We start from the raw sequence: 20,512 nt of genomic DNA, 5'->3' as shown, positions 1-20,512 counted from the left end.
ACTCTTCTGGGCACAGTGCTCCTTGGATTCTGTTGGGCACCACATCAACTTAAGGGGTACAGCACTTAAAAGAATGATTGCCCTAACCGCCTTCCTTATTGAAATTAGGTTACGTAATCGTGCCAAGTGAATGGCATAACTTTGATAGATTTCAATGGAGGAATCATGGCCACCTTTCTGTTGACTTTAATGGTAAAAACGCACGCTCTAGAGTGGGACCTGCATCTATCAGGACTTAACGGGGAATTCTATGTGTTACAAGTTATCCCCTATCCACAGGATGGGGGATAACTATTAGATCAGTGGGGTCCTACCACTGGGACCCCCACTGATTGTGAGAATGGGGCCCCATACCCCCTGCAGCCCCTGAAAAGAGCGGAGCAGCCGGTTGTACATGCATGCGATTGCTCCTTTCATTTCTAGGGGGTAACAACCGGAATACCCCTCTAAGGGTACTTTCACACCAGCATTTTTGTTTTCCGGTATTGAGTTCAGTCACAGGAGCTTAATACTGATCAGTTTTATCCTAATGCATTCTGAATGGAAGTAATCCGTTCAGGATGCATCAGTTTTGTCCCTATTACGTTTTTTGGATGGAGAAAATACCGCAGCATGCAGCAGTTTTCTCTCCGGCCAAAGATACTGAACACTTGCTGGAATGCCGGCATTAATTTACATTGAAGTGTATTAGTACCGGATCCGGCATTAAGTGTTCAGCAAAACGGATCCGGCTTTCCAGTCTGCGCATGCGCTGACCTTTTAAAAATGCAAAAAAAAATATTAATACTGGATCCGGTTTTCTGGATGACACCGGAGAGACAGATCCGGTATTGCAATGCATTTGTCAGACGGATCCGTCTAACAAATGCCATCAGTTTGCGTCCGGATTGCCAGATCCGGCGACAGAACTGCCTGTCGGAATCCTCTGCTGCGATTGTAAAAGTACCCTAAGGCATTTATGTGGATATACCATAAATATGTAAGATGGGAATACTCTTCTAATGTTAGGCCTGGCTGCGTAAGGCACAGCTGGAAGGAGCGGACACACGAGGCACGAATCTCTGGGCCCCCCACAATCAGAATATTTGGGCAGGGGGTGGGTTGGCCTTTTAGTAGGTTCAGATGTTCCCCACTGTTATTGCATATTGTAGATGTCCTAATAGTTACAGGGTTTTATTTTTTTCTTCGGTACTCAGACTGAGAGTGCCTCGATGGGAATGGCTGCATGGACCCCGGCTGATTTCACAATAATCCTGGTACATAATCTAGCTCGAAAATACATCCCCATCCATTTCCTATTGGGAATTGTTTTTTAGAATATCACAGAGGATGCATATCTACTCCGAGAAATTTTCTAATGGGCAGAGTTCCAGAGACAACCTGGTCACATCCACTAATATTCATACACACATCTGCCTCACTAGATATCTCTTACCTCCAGTTGGGCCCCCTTCTACCAAACCAAAAGATAATGAAGGGACATAAACCATATTACAGACCCGGGGCATCCTCACTACACGGATGGATTGGATCCACTTATCACTGCAAATAAATGCATTAAAGCCATAACTTTTTTTTTCTGTTATGTACGGTAAATAATTTTCATTGGGGGACACAGGACCGTGGTTATAGCTGCTTGCTGCCACTAGGGGGCGACACTAGGCTGAATAAAGACTTAGCTCCTCCCCTGCAGGCTATACCCCCTCAGCCTGGAGAGAGCATGCCAGTTTTTAGCTTAATGTCTGTAGGAGGCCTTATGCTGGGCGGCCTCCTTAGTTGATTCTTTATTTTTTCTTTTTCCCTTTTGCATTTGGGAAACAGTCGCCCAGCCTCTCTGTCCCGGGGAGCAAGATCGGGGTTGGATTCCCTCACCGCCCGACCTCCCCACAGAAGCAAAAGGAGGATCCAGAGCAGCCCAGCTCCCCTGCTTCCCGCCAGCCAAGGGGTCACCTAGGTCCGCCAAAGAAAAAGACCCTCCCGCCATACCAGACTCCTGCCACTCCGGTGCCAGCTGCTAAGGAGGTGACCTTGCAGGTCCTCTTAGGGAGGGTGAAGAGGAGGAAGAGTACACTGGACTAGGTAAGTATGTTTAACCCTCTTCCCCTTCCCTCTTTGGCGGCAATCGTTTTCAGGGGTTCTATAGGGTTAACAGGCACCGGCCTCCATTTATCGTAGCCCAGGACCTCTAAAGGCATTTCCTCTCACTCCCCCTCTATGCTGACGGTTACACGGGCACATAGGGGGTTAATGGACCATGTCCTCTGGCAGGCGCTGTTCTAACGCGCCACTGTGGACCGGCCTCATGCACCTGTCGGACAGACAGGGGAGGGGAGCGGAGGAGGCTTCCCGCTCCCCGATATCCAGTGCCATGATCTGCCCTTTTCGGGTGCAGGCGCCAAGCGCGCCGCTTCGGGAGCAGGCGCCAAGCGCGCCGCTCCGGAAGGGTTGACGCCTGCACTGTCGGCCGGGCGCTGCTAAATTTAGGTCCCGGCTTCACTTTGAGCCTACCTGCGTTTCACTACGGCTCAAGCTGTTTTCTTCCCGGCCCGCGGGGTGGATGCCCCCGGCCGGTGTCCGCAAGCGGGCGCGTTTTGCGCACTGCTCCAGGTCCCTCTGTGCTCCGGCCGACCGGCTGTGCATTCCGTTCGGCCGTGCGCCAAAACTAAAGGCCCCGGCTTTGCGGCCTGGGGGGGGGCAGACTGGCTCGAATTCTTCCCGTCTGGCTTCCCCCTCCCCCAGAAGCCCAGCCACCTCTTTGAAGCCGGCACTGGATTATCTGGGGTTTCTATCTGCAGTGCAATGTGCTTTAATGTTGAAGAATTTAACCCCTTCCTGCCTCTTGTCCACTTGAGGCTGGGCATCCCAGTTTCATAAAAAAAAATAAAAAATGTGCGTCCATACCCCCCTCAGCCCTCATCACCGCAGGACCACCCTGTCTGTGTGGTACCAGACTGGGCCCGTGTCCTATCCTGGACAGAGGAGGACTTCTCATAGTTTCCCAATCCACCCTCCTGGGTCGTTTGGTTGATAATTCTCCACTTGCGCAATCCAGTAAAGGACCTCTGAAGGACTCTGCCTTGCCACCGCTAATAGACGTTTCGTTCCTGGAACGGAACACCCTTTCTATTTCTTGTTCCTCCTCGAGCTGAATGGTTGCCTGCCTCCCCCTTCTGTCTACCTGGCCAGTAGCCATGCGCGGTACTGCTCTGGAATCCCATCACTATTTTTCCCTATGTGACCAGTGTTTCTGGTTGGGGCGTTGGACGTCGTCATCGCACTCCATCCGGCAGGAGTATTTCTCTCATCTTAGTCAAGTTCAATTTTCCCCGTCTGGCAGCGTTGCCACACTCAGTATATGATCTATGATCAGAAGCTTGATTCGCTGAGGCCTAGTTAACGGTTTGTCTAGCTGTGTGAATTGTACTTTTACTTTGTGCTGGTCATCTAATAAATGTTATTTATGAAATACTTAAAGGTCATAAAAACTTTATTTAAGCCACATTCTTATCAGGAAGATGAGAACTAAGCTATAATGAGTGTTTATAAGGTCAGAGATACGGTAAGAAGCCATCAGCTGAGCTGCTTGACAGGAAACAGTAAAAATAGAGCCTGGTACTAGAGAATCTCAAAGCCATACAGAGAAACGGGCTCAAACTTTTTAATAAAGACCAATTGAAATTAATTAAAAAAATTATTTTTAGCTCAAATGAGTACAATGCAAAAATAAGAAAAAATTGCCTGCAGATGTGTACTTTAAACGTCTTCACTGCCAGATCCTGAGGAGCGGGGGCACCTCTCAGAGACAAGGGTGTCCTCACTTCTTCAATACTCCCCTTCCCTCTACAACTCCTACAGCTGGCCTCTGCCCACACAAGGAGGCCTGACCCTTCTCAGACCTTTGTTGTCCTACGCTTAAAAAATTTTGGTCCACAGAGTTGAAATCTTGGAAGTGGCCAGTTATTCGGACAATAACTGCTCATACCCAGCAATCACTTTATATCGACCCAAGCCAGCCATAGCTGGGAAACCACCACTTTCCCTCGGATTATTTCCCCTACTCCCCAGTGTCACATGTTTTGTTTAAGATTATTTAAATGACAAAATGTTAAAGGGGTTGTCTCACTTCAGTAAGTTGCATTTATCATGTAGAGAAAGCTAATACAAGGCACTTACTAATGTATTGTTATTATCCATATTGCTCCCTTTGCTGGCTGGATTCATTTTTCCATCACATTATACACTGCTCGTTTCTATGGTTACAGACCACCCTGCAATCCATCAGTGGTGGCCCTGCTTGCACACTATAGTAACTGGTATTTTTTAAAGCTATCCTGTGACTCATCCCTTGCTGATGGGAGTTGATCTGCACTTATTTGTGTCACTGTTTATTATTTTTGGTACGTTTATTTTCATTTGGTAAAGTCTAGACTAGCTAACTGTAGCTTGTTCTATACTCCCCGATCAGGGCGATCCTAGGGCGTCCAGGAGGTTCCTGATACGGGATTGCCCCTATCGGGGCGGCTATTCCGTTCTAGGCAGGGCAGAATATAGATAGGGGCATCTTTAGGGACAGTCCCCCAAGTATCATTCATCATACGAACCCCTGCCATTATTCCGCCCACCATTTGTGAGGATTGTCTCTTTCACAAGAGTAATTTTCTTTTGTTTTTTGCTTTGTATTTATTGGTCTATTAGGGCTATCCTATGTGCTTTTTTTATTTTTAAATATTAATAAAGTCTAAGTTTTAAAGGTTGGTCATCTGTGATTAGACAAATGAATCCAGCCAGCAAAGGAAGCAATATGGACAATCACAATACATTAGTAAGTGGCTTGTATTATCTTCCTCTACATGATAAATGAAGTTTGACAATCCCTTTAAAGAAGTGAAATAATAATAATAATGCGCCCTCTTGCACACGAACGTATTTTCATTCTGTATCCGTTACGTTTTTGTGGTTTCTGTTTGCGGTCCGCATTCATTTAAATGGTTCCGCAAAAAAAAAAAACGGAATGTACTCCGTGTGCATTCCGTTTCTGTATTTCCGTATGTCCGTTCCGCTAAAAGATAGAATTTGTCCTATTATTGTCCGCATTACGGACAAGGGTAGTACTGTTCTATCAGGGGCCAGCTGTTCCGTAAAATACATAATTCACACGGACGTCATTTCGTATTTTTTGCGGACCACAAAATATATACGGTCCTGTGCAAGAGGCCTAATAATGCTTAATATGCTGTCACCTGTCATTGTAACGTTGGCCATGCAGTGGCACAAAAAACTTCTAAATGAAGCAACATATCATATCATATCAACCAAGGGCTCGTTCACACGAACGTGTGAAGCCTGTGCCTGTGCTGTGGACCGCAAATTGCAGTCCTCAACGCACGGGCACCGTCCGTGAGGCAGGCGCATGGGGATCGCAGACCTATTCACTTGAATGGGTCCGCGATCCTTCTGTTCTGCAAAAAGATAGAGCAAGTTCTATCTTTTTGCGGTGCAGAAGCACGGAACAGAACCCCAGAAAGGACTCCCTAGTGCTTTTGTAGTGTTCCGTTCCATTCTTCCGCTCCGCACTGTTCCGCATCTCCGGATTTGCTGACCCATTGAAATGAATGGGTCCGCATCCGTGATGCGGAATGACCACGGAACGGTGCCCGTGTATTGCGGATCTGCAAATGCGGTCCACAATACGGCAACGGGCATCACACATTCGTGTGAACGAGCCCTAAGGCCTCTTGCACACGAACATATTTTTTTTTCCCGTGTCAGTTCTGTTTTTTTTGCGGACCGTATGCGGAACCATTTACTTCAATGGGTCTGCAAAAAAAAATTGAAGTTACTGGTGCATTCCGTTTCCGTATGTCCGTATTTCCTTTCCGCAAAAAAATAGAACATTTCCTATTATTGTCCGCATTATGGAGAAGGATAGTACTTTTCTATTAGGGGCCAGCTGTTCCGTTCCACAAAATACGGAATGCACACGGATGTGTTTTGCTGAGCACTATGCTCTCCTATACCATCCATGATAGATATTAGAAAACCATCAGTCATAAGAAGTGTGAATACTCATTTTAATTTTTTCTTTGTGAACACGGCTAAGCATGTCTTCTTCTGTGAGCAGTGGATAAAATCCAATATGGCAACAGCTATGGTACCCACAGGACTGAGATTATTTAACCAGTTCAAGACCGGGCAATTTATCTACCTTCCTGACCGGATAAATTTTAATTTTTTTTCCGGTGATACATTTTGGCTTTATCATTATGTGTTTTTTAGGTTAGTAGTTTTTATTTAAAAAAAAGGAAAATTAAAAAAATGGGAATAGGGATGAGCAAACTTCAGTTTTTGAAGTTCGGATGTATGCTGAATTGCGTTACGGATTCCATTACCACGGACTATAACGCAATTCAATGACGGAATTCATAACTAGAGATGGGCTTGCGGTTCGCCCGGCAGTCCTTTCGCGGCGAACTTTGCGCATTTGCGATTCGCCGAACATGCAAACATATGGTGATGTCAGCTGGTGCCATATTCTTATGCATTGCGCCGAACTTTAACCCAAGACACACACATCAGGTGGGACAGGACAACCAATTGAGACGTTTCAGCACATGGACCCCCCCCCCCCACCCTATAACAGAACCCGATTTGGCAGCCATTTTACATTCAGTGTTTGGGAGAGGTTGCTGTGTGGAGCAGGGACAGGCTGTTAGGGACACCAAACGCTAGCTAATAGGGCCACAAAAGTCCTTTTAAGGTCTGGTATAGGTGTGCTATCGATAGGTGTGATTACTTACTAACATAGAAAGTATATTATAGTGCATTTGTATTGTGCAGCAGTTGTGTGCAGTTCTGCTGCAATACCGCAGCTAGATAGGGGGACAAGCGCTATTGGAACAACTATTTGCAACGGGTGTGATATACCTGTTCCCCCCCCAAAAAAAACTGAGGGGTGCAATATACCTGCTTCCACAAAATACTGATTGAGGGGTTGAGGCCTGCGATATAAATGATTCCACAAAATACTGATTGAGGGGTGCTATATACCTGTTTCCACAAAATATTGATTTAAGGGGTTCTATATACCTGTTTCCACAAAATACAGATTGAGGGTTGGGATATACCTGCTTCCACCAAATATTGATTGAGGCCTGCGATACACCTGCTTCCGCAAATACTGCTCTTCTATAGGGACTTTTGTCACAGGGTCATTTTGAAAATGACAGGAAGAGGCAGGCCATTCCACAGGGGTGGTAGGGGTCGGGCAGGTGCACCAGGCCGGAGCCTAAGTAGGAAGTTGGAGAAGGTGCGTGCGATTACGTTAAAGGACGTGCCAGAGTTGATTGAGAGGCTCAGTCAGCCTTCCGCTTTTGCACCCTCCTCATCCTCTGTATCTGCGCCCTCCTCACTCTCTCCTGTGTGCACCCACAAAGATGCCACCATAGCCCCTCCACTTGCGTCAGAGGAATTATTTTCCCATCCATTCCCAGACCTTACCGATGCGCAGCCATTCTTGGCATTGGATAAGGAAGAGGAGGTAGCAACGGCCGCCACCCAGCAGTCTGACAACAGTACCCAGATCAGCCCAAGGAGGGTGCTCCCCGCTGTTGCTGCCTACTCCGAGACCTCTAGTGTCATTGGTGGTGAAGGTGACGATGATGACGCTCACAATGGATGTCACGTGGGTGCCCACAAGAGAAGAGGAGGGGAGTTCAGAGGGAGAGACGGAGCAGCAGATAGGGAGGAGAAGCAGGCAGAACTCGCAGTGCACAGGAGGCAAAAAGCAGACTGCAAATGTACGTATCTGGAGTGAGCCATCCACCATGCACGGTCACATCTTTCGCTCCGAGGACGCCGGCACATGGCTCTGCAATGTTTTTTTTTTTTTTTTTAACGTGTCAGCTGCTGACAATAGTGTTGCCATCTGCAGCCTGTGCTGTCAACGCATAAGTCGCGGTAAGCCCAACACTCAACTAGGGACGACTGCCTTAAGAAGGCACCTGGCCTCCCATCACTGAGCCCAGTAGGAGCAACGCCGTCAGAACCCACACAGCCACACTCCCGGCGCTCCACGTCCTGTCTCTTCTCCTTTTCCTCTCTCCTCCCATTTGTCCTGCACTCCACCTTCCACCGTGCCGTCGTCGCGTTCATCTGGCAGAAGGCAGGCTTCCGTGGCCCAAATGTTCGAGCGTAAAAAGTTGATAACGCCGGATAACCCTCTTGCCCAACGGCTGACCGCTGGCTTGTTGGAACTGCTAGCCCGCCAACTACTGCCATATAAACTGGTGGACTCAGAGTCCTTTAGAAAATTTGTGGCCATTGGCACACCGCAATGGAAGGTCCCCGGAAGGAAAAATTTCTCCCAGAAGGGCATCCCAGAGCAATATGGCCAAGTTCAGCGGCAAGTGAATATATCTGGCACACAGTGGTGGTGCCAAGATACATCTGACCACAGACACGTGGTCAAGAAAACAGGCAGGGAAGGTACATAACTTTTACTGCCCACTGGGTGAACCTTCTGATGGCCGTCAAGCATGTAAACCTTGGCACCCGCGTGGATTTGGTGCAAGCCTGCCTCTTCTTCTCCTCCTCCTACTCCATCCTCTGTCTCCTCCTCGGCTGACTCCTCCTTTTCCACTGCTACCGCTTCTTCCGCTGCACTCCCCAAGCTCCCCAGAACCTATTCGACATGCCAGGTGAGACGTTGCCATGCTGTGCTGCGGCTGTTGTGCCTGGAAGCCAAGAGCCACACCGGTCCTGCACTCCTTTCAGCTCTGCGGTCACAGGCCGATCAGTGGCTAACCCCGCTCAATTTGACAGTTGGTAAAGTGGTGTGCGACAACGGTGCCAATCTGCTGAGCGCACTGAAACAGGGCAAAATGATACACGAGCTGAACTTAGGCGTGCAGCGATTCATTGCCAAATACCCCAGGGTCCAGGACGTCTTGCGGCAGGCCAGGAAAATCTCTGGCCTTTTTAGAAGATCTTACACGGCCATGGCTCGCCTTGCTGACGTTCAGCGGCGACACCACCTGCTCGTCAGACATCTGTTTTGTGACAGCCTGACGTGCTGGAACTCCACCTTGTAAATGCTTGATAGGCTGCTCCAGCAGCAACGTGCCGTTATTGACTACCTGTACGAGCTCTGCAGCAGGACAGGTTCTGGGAGCTTGGTTTCTTTTAACCGTGCCAGGGGCTGCTCATGCGAGACGCATACAGACTTCTGCGGCCATTTGATGAAATTACCAAACTGGTCAGTCGCAGCCAGGGCGCCATCAGTGACATCGTACCTTACGCCTTCTTTCTGGAGCGTGCATTGCGTCGTGTCATTGATCAAGCCGTCGAGGAGCAGGAGTTAGAAGATGAGGAAGTCGCAATGCTGAATGGATTCCCAGGGGGGCTACTCCATCTGAGACAAGTCAACAGGAGTCTGAAGGGAAGTAAGAGGAGGATGGTGGCTGGGGGGAGGAGGAGGAGCAAGAAGAGCAGGCTTTGAGGGGGACTTTAAACTTTTCTGGGATCCCTGGTGTTGTCCGTGGCTGGGGGGAGGAGACCGAGGACGTCATTCTCCTGGACGAATCCAGCCTCAGGAAACGCCTAGACCGACAGGTGTCCGACTACATCGGGTTAACGGCCGATGTGGACGCTCTGAGAAGCGAGAAACCCCTGGACTACTGGATATGCAGGCTTGACCTGTGGCCAGCACAATTTGCCATGGAACTCTTGGCTTGTCCCTCGTCGAGTGTCCTGTCCGAAAGGACGTTCATCGCAGCAGGGGGGATCGTGATCGATAAGTGCACTCGCCTAGCTCACGACAGTGTGGACTACTTCACATTTCAAAAAATGAATGAGGCATAGCTCTCAGAGGAATTCAACACCTGTGACGACAACGTGTAATTGAATTTCCTCATGCTAGCCCAGACATATCCGCCACAACACAGAACAAAGAATGGTCCTTGTCTTATGTATATACAACGGCATAAAAGACCTTTTCTGTCAGGTGAATGCCTAATTTGTGGGGCCTACAGTAAAATTATTATCCAGTGACCGCCTAATGTACCTCCGGCCACATACGGTAATCACTTGTTCTTTTCTGTCTGGTGAATGCCTACTTTTTGGGGCCTGTACTCCTGTGGCCTAAAATAACATTTTTCTAGGCTCCAGCAGGGCACATTTTTGAGAGTTTCCCTTTAAGACGCATAAAAATGGCCCCTGATTAAAATACATATTTTTTGTGGGAATTTTTGCCATTGATGCCCCTCTGGTATGTCACTGTCCATGTTGTGGGACTATTTGTGCACTTCTAGTAAGTATTTGGTGGCTGCAAATATGACCTGAAGGTTTTTCAGGTTCGTCTGCCATTAAAGTGAATAGTTCCCACCGCGAACGTGCGTTCGCGAAACGTCCCGGCCGATGTTCGTCCATCACTATTCATAACAGAATGCCTCTCCCGCATAACGGAAACCGGACAGATCTGTTATGCTGGACATAGACTTTTATTATGAATTCCGTCATTAAATTGCGATATGTTCCGTAATAACAGAATCCGTAATGCAATTCAGCATATACCTGAACCCGAACTTCAAAAACTGAAGTTTGCTCATCCCTAAAGTGGAAAAATAGTCTGTTTCTATTTTTATTTTTTGGTTAATAGCTCAATATACAATGAATATATATTTTTTCATTATGTCATCTTTCCATAAAGGTTGTTTTGCTATATTGGGTGTATGAGTTATGGTCTGTGGGGGCAAAACTAAAAGCTGTGGTGTGGTGGCTTAAAAAAAAAAAAAAAAAAAAAAAAAAAAAAACTTTTTGTAATTTTTTTTTTCATTTTATTTACACTTTGTGTCCTCCCATAAGGTCATATAAGCCTTTTGAGGGACATTTAACTTATTTTTTATTTTTATTGCTGAAATAGTAGCTCCAGATACAGGGGGAATACAGCCCCCAGAGAGGTTGCACAGAGCTGTACAATATCACTGGAGAGCTGATCTGGGTCTGCTAAGACCCAGCAGCTCACACAAACTGCTGACCCCAGCGATCATTTGACCGCAGTGACCAGAGCAGGAAGCTGCATCCCTGTACACAGTGTTCATTGAGCCCTGTGTGTAGAGCGATGGGAAAGGCAAGGATGGTGAAAAACTGTCCTGCCTTCTCTATGGGGAGCTCTGCTGTCACTGACAGCCGCCTTCCTGCTCCCGCAGCAGCACGATTAAAGTTTTAAAACATCTGTGCAGAGATGAAAAACGACCATCCAGACGTATATAGTCAAAGTCGGGAAAGGGTTAAAGAAGTTTTCCGGAACTTAGATATTGATGGTCTATCCTCAGGATAGCTCATGAATATCAGATTGACGTGGGGCTGACACCCAGCTCCCCACCGATTAGCAGTTTGGTGTCAGAAAATACAGTGGAAGCAAGGGTCTGCCCACTGTTTAGTCAGAGTAGGGGGTGTTGGGTGTCAGACATCCCACCAACCTGAAATTCATGAGCTATCCTGATGATAGACAATCAATATCTATGTCCTGGAAAACCTCTTTAATGGCTCATGCACATGAACGTATTTTCTTTCCGTGTCCGTTCCCTTTTTTTTGCGGACCGTATGTGGAACCATTCATTTCAATGGGTCTACAAAAAAAGTAAGTTACTCGGTGTGCATTCCGTTTCCGTATGTCCGTTCTGCAAAAAAATAGAAGATGTCCTTACCTATTATTGTCCGCATTATGGACAAGGATAGTACTGTTCTATCAGGGGCCAGCTGTTCCGTTCCGCAAAATATGGAATGCACACGGATGTCATCCGTAATTTTTGTGGACCGCAAAATACATAAACAGTCGTGTGCCTGAGGCCTAAGGCTACTTTAACACTAGCGTTTTTCTTTTCGGGCATAGAGTTCCGTCACAGGGGCTCTATACCGGAAAAGAACTGATTAGGCATATCCCCATGCATTCTGAATGGAGAGTAATCCGTTCAGGATGCATCAGGATGTCTTCAGTTCAGTCATTTTGACTGATCAGGCAAAAGAGAAAACCGCAGAATGCTACGGTTTTCTCTCCGGCGAAAAAAAAAACTGAAGACTTGCCTGAATGCCGGATCCGGCATTTTTTTCCATAGGAATGTATTAGTGCTGGATCCGGCATTCAGAAATACCGGATCCGTCCGTCCGCGCAGACCTTTAAAAATTAGAAAAAAATAAATACCGGATCCGTTTTGCCTGATGACACCGGAAAAACAGATCCAGTATTGCAATGCATTTTTCTGCCTGATCAGTCAGAAAAAATGACATGCGTTTGCATACAGTTTGCCTGATCAGGCAGGCAGTTCAGGAATAGTCTTATTTTTGCTGGTGATTTCTTTGGGATTTTATTTTGGGATAAATGTAATTTACTAACATTAGTAGCCGGAGCAGAATATGTCAGCCATTTATTCACTTAAGGGCTCATGCACGCGACCATATGTATTTTGCGGTCCGCACAGATCCGCAAAAAAATACAGATGACGTCCGTGTGCATTCTGTATTTCGCGGAACGGAATGCACTAATAGACCAGTCCTATCCTTGTCCATAATGCGGACAATAATGGGACATGTTCTATTTTTTTGCGGCACCGACATACGGAAACGGAATGCACACGGAGTAATGAATGGTTCCGCATACGGTCCACAAAAAAAACAAATGGACACGGAAAGAAAATATGTTCGCGTGCATGAACTCTATTGCTCCCATCACCCCTGCCGTGAAATACAAGCCTTTTATGTAGATGTTGATGAGAAAAATATTTCCGTACAAGTCATGTTGACATTGAGATAATAGAATAGGAAGGTTGTCATGGTAACAGTCACTTAGTATTTTTTATTTCTAGTTTCTTTTTTTCTTTAGCGTTCTAAGGGAACATACATTACGCCCCCCAGTTTTATAAATGGGGGGCATTTAGCAATAAAGACCTCATGACATTTTTTCACAGGTTTCTATTGTTGTATTTGATTGTAGCAGTGGGCCACCATTGACTGGCGCCATTTTCCAAAGGGCGCCGGATTACCCAATGACACTATGTACCCGGTTGATTATGTCCGGTGGTCCCAGTACTCTGAACTTGACGCTCTGTAGAAGAGACAATTAATCAGGACACTGTGAAGAGCTGAAGTGTTTTGTAAGGCTACTTTCACACTAGCGTTTTTTGCGGATCCGTCATGGATCTGCAAAAACGCTTCCGTTACAATAGTTACAATAATACAACCGCATGCATCCGTCATGAACGGATCCGGTTGTATTATGTCTTCTATAGCCATGACGGATCCCTCGTGAACACCATTGAAATGGGGGACGGATCTGTTTTCTATTGTGCCAGATTGTGTCAGAGAAAACGGATCCGTCCCCATTGACTTACATTGTGTGCCAGGATGGATCTGTTTGCATCCGCATCATCAGGACAGCAAAACGCTGCAGGCAGAGCGGAATGGTGACTGATCGGAGGGAAACTGATGCATTCTGAGCGGATCCTTTCCCATTCAGAATGCATTAGGGCAAAACTGATCCGTTTTGGACCGCTTGTGAGAGCTCTGAACGGATCTCACTAACGGAAAGCCAAAACGCCAATGGGAAAGTAGTCTTTTTTTTTTTTTTTTTCAATCTTATTTTATTGTTTTCATAAGCAAGTTTACATCAACAGAAAACAAAAACCATAGTACTCCAAAAACAAACAATGGTCATCAAGCTTTTCATACAAATATGCATATTAAATATTGCAAATGTCATATTACATATTGCGTGGGATGTCAGTCAGAGAAATCATAAATCATCAGGCGTATAAGGTCAAGCCTTATATTATTGAACATCATGTCTTACAACATATCAATATCCAGCCAATATAACCGACAGATTGCAATCTGCCCTATCCTCCGTAAGTAGCCCTTCCCTTTGGAACATACTCCTTCTACCTCATGGCTCCAATCTAGGACCCTACATTGAATTCTCTCGACCATAACGTTCCTTGTACCAATCTGCCCATTTAACCCAAGTCAGTGTAAATTTGTCATGAGACAGCGACTCCCAGCTCGTCAGCTCCTCAAGTTGGCATATCTCCTGGACTTTATTAACCCACTCCCGAAGGCTGGGAACATTCGTTGAAAGCCAATATTTTGGTATGAGCAATTTTGCTGCGGAAATAAGATGAGCCGACAGCGAGTGTTTGGCAAGTGTATAGTTGCGGTCAGGCAGATTCAGAAGAGCTACCATCGGGGTGATAGGGGAGCTCAACCGACAAATTTCCTGGACTACTTTAGATATCTCATCCCAATATACTGAAATAAGAGGGTAAGTCCACCATATGTGGTACATGGTTCCCTTATCGATACCACACCTCCAGCATTCCGCAGAATTGGTAGGAGAGATAGAGTGCAGTAGTGCTGGGGTTTTATACCATCTGGTTATTATCTTGTAGGAATTTTCCTGCAATTTAATACATCTCGACTGTCCATGTGAGTGGGATAATATTCTACTCGTGATTTCTTCATTCAAGGGCTGCCCTAGCTCCTCCTCCCATTGTTCAATAAACCAGGGTTTAGCGTCTGAGCTAAACTGTAAGATTTTCCTGTAAAGAAGAGATATCGTGCCTTTCCTACCCGCAGTCTGATTCCATACCGCATCATACCAAGTGGGAGTATAATTGCTTTGTGAGGTGGATAAATATAACTTGCAATACCATTTGAATTGAGAGTATTGTGGCGTAGTCCAAGGGATATGCCTAAATCGAGTTTTTACGACCGACACCTCTGGGACTTGGCGGTCAGTAAGTACATCTCCCATTGCTATATCACCCAATGAAGCCCATAAACCCATATCGTCCCGGAAATCCACGTTTAACAAGTAGGGTAAATGCTTGATAGGCGTGAAAGGTGACATGGATGCGGAATTGCCTAAGTGACTAGCCATGGTGCGCCAACAATCCATCACTCCTTTCAATGATGTAGGTGTTTTAGAATTATGTTGTGAAGACCCGCTTGGATCCCATAACAGCACTAATGCCCTTGACCCCAGTACTTTCCTAGCGACTAGGCATCCCAATTTATTAACCTTGGGGCTGATTATCTCCGAATGCAATCTCATTTGTATAGCCTTATAATAACTACTTATATCGGGTAAGCTAAGACCTCCCTTGGATCTAGGGAGAATCAGTCTCCGGTAGGCAAGTCTAGGTCGAGCCTGATTCCATATAAATGTTGAAAATGTTTTCCTGATCTGTGTTAAGAAGTGGTGGGGGAGATGCACTGGTAATGCCTGCATTAAATACAGCAATTTGGGGAGTATGTAAGTTTTGAGGACGTTCTTCCTCCCCAACCAAGTCAGGAAAGGCATTTTCAACTCTTTCAGTTGGATTCTAATATCAGCTAAAAGTTGGGGATAGTTCTGGGAGAAAAGTTTATCCGGGTCTCTGGTGATTTGTACCCCTAAGTATTTGATGTGATCACTTTCCCATTGGAAGGGATAACTCTTTTTGAGGTGGGCGATTGTCGTCTGAGGGGTGTTAATTCCCAGAGCCACACATTTGGCCAAATTTATTTTAAAATTGGATACAAAACCGAAGTCATCTAGTTGCCTCAACAAAGCAGGAAATGCTACTTTCGGGTCTGAGAGTAAAAGGAGCATATAGTCCGCGAATGCGGCTATAGTGTGTGGCTGGGACCCAATACTTAGTCCTTGTATGTCCTTATCCTGCCTAATGGCCTGCAATAGGGTCTCCAAACAGAGAATGAAGAGGGTAGGGGAGAGTGGACAACCTTGTCGGGTCCCATTCCTTATTTCGAAATGAGGCGTGAGAACGCCATTTATGCGAATTCTTGCCGTGGGGCAGGAGTACAGGGACAGCACAGCGGCCACAAATTGAGAGGGAAACCCAAATTTGTGTAAGGTAGCTTCCATAAAGTGCCAATCGACTCTGTCGAATGCCTTTTCGGCATCCGTACTCAACAGGGTAAGCTTCTGACCATGGTTCAAAGCATACTGCTGTGCCTGTATTACCCAAAATGTGCTGTCCCTGCACTCCCTCCCCCCTACAAACCCGGACTGTTCCGGTGAGACCAGGTCCCCCAACCAAGTTGCTATGCGATATGCCAAAATCTTTGCCAATAGCTTGATGTCCGCGTTGAGCAAGGAAATTGGACGATAACTAGATGGGAGATTTAAGTCCTTCCCAGGCTTAGGCAGGACAGTGATGTGAGCCTCTAACGACTGTTTGGGGAGAGCAGTCCCATTCAGCAAGGAATTGAACAAAGAGACCAGATGCGGGCCCAATATAGTGAAAAACTTTTTATAGTAGGCAACAGTCAAGCCATCCGGTCCCGGACTCTTGCCTTTAGGGGTCGACCTTGGCTTTCTTAACCTCCTCCAAGGTCACTGGAGCCACTAGCGCCTCCTTGCCTGTGTCTGGCAGGGCTGGCAAGTTTTTGCAAGAATGAAGCTGTCTTGTCCTGACGGTCCTTGTGTACTTCTCTAGAGTCCCCCTTCCTTATATTATACAAGTCCTGATAGTACTCGTGAAATACCTTAGATATAACTTTGTTATCTGTGGAGATAAGGCCATCTGCTGACCTCATTTGTTTAATATAGGACTGCTCTTCCCTCTTTTTTATCATCGCCGTCATAACCTTACTGCCCCTATTGCCATGTATATAATGTTTATGTTTAGCCCGTAGGTATGCTCTGGCCGCTTTAACGTTAAGCACCGACTTCAATTCTTGCCGGAGTGATACAAGCTGTTCAAACTCTTTTGCAGCTAGTGACCTTTTATGCGCACTTTCTATTTGGGATATTCGCGTTAGAAGTTCCAATATGCGTTTATTCCTTTCTTTCTTAATACGTGTACCCAGTGCAATGAATTCTCCTCGCAGTACCGCCTTATGTGCCTCCCAGGAGATAGCTGGTGATGTAGCCATGTCAACATTTAATTCAAAATAGTCTTGCAATTTTTTCGTGATCGACTCCACATGAGCTTGTGTGTCAAGTATGGTGTGATTAAGTCTCCAGGACCACTCTCTCCCAACTAGCTCCGGAAGCTGAAAGGCACACAACACCATTGCGTGATCTGACACTGTTATACTATGTATTTTAGCGGATTTCACTAGTGGCAAACTATTCTCTGGGAACATGAGATAATCCAATCTCTGGTACGACCTGTGCGGATTAGAGTAAAAAGTGTAATCCCTACTAATCCCATGTATAGACCGCCAGACGTCCACTAATTGTAGTGCTTTCAACCGCACTTGTAAGGTTTTCAGGGCCCTAAATGAGACTGCCGATCTTTGGGTTGATGAATCCAACAGGGTATTTAAAGTCAAATTGAAATCTCCCCCCAGTAAGATCTTGCCGAATGCAAAAGCGGAGATTTTATCTAATGTCTCCAGCATCCACTGTACGGTTCTGGCGTTTGGGGCATATAAGTTGCATAGTGTAAATTTGGTGTGGCCTATCTCACAATTTAATAGTAAATAACGACCTTCTGGGTCAATTAGCTGTGAGTGCAAAGTAAAAGGGACGCATTTCCGCAATCCTATGCTAACCCCTTTGGACGCATTCCTGTCCGAGCATGCATGAAACCAATAATGAAAGTTAGAATTACCCAGGTTAGGAATATGACTAGCTGTGAAGCCTGCAGCATAATAATATCTACGAGTGCTGACTTAATAGACCGAAAAATCTGACTCCTTTTCACTGGGCCCTTACATCCGTGAACATTGAATGTTGCTATATTAATAACTAACAGCGCCATTTTTGCACTGTATAGGAAAAGACATCCAGCTTAAACTGATCAGGACCAAGTATGGAGTGTGAAACATAAAGAACTTCAAATCTTACTAAAAAATACACAGTGTAAAACACCAACAGTGGTACTAATGGATCAGAGTCCTGGGTAGGACTCAGTACCCGGGGGGTGGTAATATGTATCAAAAGCATATCCTGATCGGCCTAGATCCTTCTGATATACCCGACAGATTTAGTGCTAACCCCAGCGTAGGTAATTCCTATTATGCATACCGTATTAACCCTAGCAGTGCTGTTAATAGTCATATAATTAAACTAAACATGTTTTGCAGAGTGCCAGAGCACGTCTTGTGGCCCATAGCTGCAGGAAACCATATGCTAGAGGAGAGGGGAAAAAATGTTAAGCAATATAGATAATACTTCTCTGTTAAGCGCACAACGGAAGTAAGTCTGTCCTTCTATATACGTGAACTCGTGCCATAGGTAATCACTATAAGATCACATATCCATGTCTCTGCTAGCCACTTTCCGGTTCCTTCCGCTCCTCTGTTGCTTTGGCTTCATCCATGGGGTGATCGCCGTTAAAGGTGGCAGTTCCTCTTCTGAAGAAACCGGCAGCCAGGAGGGGGTCTCCACAGGGGTGATGTCCACCATTTCCCAGAAGGGGGTTAAGTCCGCCGGCGTTCTCGCGGTGAATCGACGGTTTCCAGCTGTTATTAATATGCCAAACGGGAAAAGCCACCGGTATGGGAATTTCGGAGCACGCAGGAGATCCGTTAATGGCTTCATCAATCTCCTTTTTTGGAGGGTAGACGCTGCCAGGTCCTGAAAAATCTGTATACTTCTTCCTTGTAGTGACACCTCCTTTAATTCCCTTGCTTTTTGCAGCAATTCCTCAGTGTCCCTGTAACTCAACATGCCACATATGATGTGCCAGGGCTCTTTGTAACGCTTGCTCTATAAAGTCCCTAGTGAGCGCCGCTCCACCCTTCTCTGCTTGAGACCCGCTCACCTCGTTCGCATCCTCATGCAGGGTTTCGGGGCTTGAGGCCTCACAGGAGTCTCCTTCAGCTTGCCGCTTAGGCGCCATCTTTGGTGTTCGTGCCGGGACCTGAGGTGCCGATTTCTGAAGATACCTCTCCATGTCGGATTGATGCGGTGAGTCCCTTTTTTGTTCTGTGGTGACTCTAGTCAGTTCCTTAGACTGAATCTTCATCTTTATGATTCGGGTATCGCTGTTACAAGGCTTAGTAGGATTCAGTGGCGGGAGCTCCGCTCTCAAGCAGCCGCCATCTAGCTCGGTCAGGCCATGCCCCCCATGGGAAAGTAGTCTTAAAGGGTAATCCCAACCCTACAACTCAGAACTCCTATTAAATTGTTATATCAGTCTTGGTTTTTATTTTATTGTGTTTAGCTATATTTGCATATTTTGGGTCACCTTCAGGTACCATGTGTCTTTAGGCTGTAGTCACACCGGTCCCTTGCATATCCCATTCTTGGTTGGACTTTGTAAAACATACTTACTCAGAAGCCCAATAAGCCCTGGAATTTCCCCGGGTTTGTCTGATTCTGACATTGGCTCAGGTAGCAAGGAGTCCATTTTTTTATAATTGAAATCTATACTGAAACATATATTATTTTTTCTCTTTTTTTATTTTTTTGGGTCGATTTTTTTGTCTTATTTTTATTTTCTTCCTATTTCCATTACTTGATTATAGGGTCAACTCTCTTGCCTCCGTTTCTGCTGTAGAGGCTTGCTTTACAGCAGGTACCTGGACATGACAAAACTCAAACGGATTCATTGACTTCCATGGGTGAGTGTAGTGAGCATGCTCTGTGACGTTCAGAAGTCGCTGTGCTACGAGAGGGTGGAGGAGGTGAGATGTGTCCATCACTTATGGTCAATGGTGCATCCTGTGATATCTGCCTGCAGCTTTATAAAAGGTGATTCCTTTTACTGTAATCCTTCCAACTGCAGAAATGGCTGCTGATCCTCAGTGCACACAGCACAAGCCGAAAAGGAGGGCTCAGCGGCTGCAATGTTTAAAGGGAACCAGTCACCATGAAAATGCATGTAAGCTGCAGGCGGCTCTGAGCAGATTGATATATAGTTTTATGGGGAAATATTCAGTATAGCTTGTGCCATAGCCAGAGGGTGCCTGCTGTTTTAAACAGTAGACACCTGCAGCTAATGTCCGCAGCCGACGGTAATGCCGATCGCAGACACTTAACCTCTGTTGCCAAATATGATCATGGCATCTGAGAAGCCGGAAGCACGCTACAGGGGCAGGAACTCCTCCCCCTGGCAGAGATCGGGGAAGGCGTTCCACTGCAGTAATGAGCCTCAGCCTGTACTAGGCTTTCAGGCTCAAAACATGTATAGCACAATTCAGACCAGCAGGTGGCAGCACTGGATTGTAATACAGCTATTCTGTATAGCAGGGGTGGGGAACATTTTTGCTGCCGAGGGCCATTTGGATATTTGTAACATCGTTCGGGGGCCATACAAAATTCTAAAAATTTGACGGCTATATTTGGTCAAACATATAACTGACTCAGGCTACTTTCACACTGGCGTTTTGGCTTTCTGTTTGTGAGATCCGTTCAGGGCTCTCAAAAGCGGTTCAAAACGGATCAGTTTGCATCAGTTCAGTCTCCATTCCGCTTTCGAGACTGATGAAACTGAGCCAAACTGATCCGTTTTTACTGGCACAATCTGGCACAATAGAAAACTGATCCGTCCTCCATTGACTTTCA

Source organism: Bufo gargarizans, chromosome 4 (genome assembly GCF_014858855.1).
Source record: "Bufo gargarizans isolate SCDJY-AF-19 chromosome 4, ASM1485885v1, whole genome shotgun sequence".
NCBI lineage: Eukaryota > Metazoa > Chordata > Amphibia > Anura > Bufonidae > Bufo > Bufo gargarizans.
The sequence above is the reverse complement of the archived record's forward strand: the minus strand, read 5'-3'. Positions refer to the sequence as shown.